General features: G+C 45.4%; 1 protein-coding gene across 1 annotated transcript in view; it reads left to right on the forward strand.

The window, feature by feature from the left end:
- The window catches only part of SYT10 (synaptotagmin X), a 122993-nt gene that overhangs the window by 42429 nt on the left and 79023 nt on the right, over positions 1-1541 (forward strand). The window lies entirely within an intron of this gene.

Here is a 1541-nt window from a genome sequence, read left to right on the forward strand (position 1 = left end):
GCTGGGAGGAGCTACCCCACACCTGAAGCCAGGTACCGTGGCCGGCAGGACCAACCCCAGGTCCAAGGAGTGATGGCTGCACGGGCGCAGGAGGGCCTGGAGGAGCTATCCCACGTTGAAGGTCAGGAAGGGCGGCGGTGAGGAGATACCCCTCATCCAAGGTAAGGAGCAATGGATGCGCTTTGCTGGAGCAGCCGAGAAGAGATACCCCACGCCCAAGGTAAGAGAAACCCAAGAAAGATGATAGGTGTTGCAAGAGGGCATTAGAGGGCAAACACACTGAAACCATACTCACAGAAAACTAGTCAATCTAATCCCACTAGGACAACAGCCTTGTCTAACTCAATGAAACTAAGCCATGCCCGTGGGGCAACCCAAGATGGGCGGGTCATGGTGGAGAGATCTGACAGAATGTGGTCCACTGGAGAAGGGAATGGCAAACCACTTCAGTATTCTTGCCTTGAGAACCCCATGAACAGTATGAAAAGGCAAAATGATAGGATACTGAAAGAGAAACTCCCCAGGTCAGTAGGTGCCCAATATGCTACTGGAGATCAGTGGAGAAATAACTCCAGAAAGAATGACGGGATGGAGCCAAAGCAAAAACAATACCCAGCTGTGGATGTGACTGGTGATAGAAGCAAGGTCCGATGCTGTAAAGAGCAATATTGCATAGGAACCTGGAATGTCAGGTCCATGAATCAAGGCAAATTGGAAGTGGTTAAACAAGAGATGGCAAGAGTGAACATCGACATTCTAGGAATCGGCGAACTCAAATGGACTGGAATGGGTGACTTTAACTCAGTTGACCATTATATCTACTACTGCGGGCAGGAATCCCTCAGAAGAAATGGAGTGGCCATCATGGTCAACAAAAGAATCCGAAATGCAGTATTTGATTGCAATCTCAAAAACGACAGAATGATCTCTGTTCGTTTCCAAGGCAAACCATTCAATATCACAGTAATCCAAGTCTATGGCCCAATTAATAATGCTGAAGAAGCTGAAGTGGAACGGTTCTATGAAGACCTACAAGACCTTTTAGAACTAACACCCTAAAAAGATGTCCTTTTCATTATAGGTGACTGGAATGCAAAAGTAGGAAGTCAAGAAACACCTGGGGTAACAGGCAAATTTGGCCTTGGAATACGGAATGAAGCAGGGCAAAGACTAATAGAGTTTTGCCAAGAAAATGCACTGGTCATAGAAAACACCCTCTTCCAACAACACAAGAGAAGACTCTACACATGGACATCACCAGATGGTCAACACCGAAATCATATTGGTTATATTCTTTGCAGCCAAAGATGGAGAAGCTGTATAAATCAACAAAAACAAGACCAGGAGCTTACTGTGGCTCAGATCACGAGCTCCTTATTACCAAATTTAGACTTAAATTGAAGAAAGTAGGGAAAACCACTAGACCATTCAGGTATGACCTAAGTCAAATCCCTTATGATTATACAGTGGAAGTGAGAAATATATTTAAGGGCCTAGATCTGATAGATAGAGTGCCTGATGAACTATGGACTGAGGTTCGT

The sequence above is a fragment of the Bison bison genome, unplaced genomic scaffold (assembly GCF_000754665.1).
Source record: "Bison bison bison isolate TAMUID 2011002044 unplaced genomic scaffold, Bison_UMD1.0 scf7180017864468, whole genome shotgun sequence".
In the NCBI taxonomy this organism is placed as follows: domain Eukaryota; kingdom Metazoa; phylum Chordata; class Mammalia; order Artiodactyla; family Bovidae; genus Bison; species Bison bison.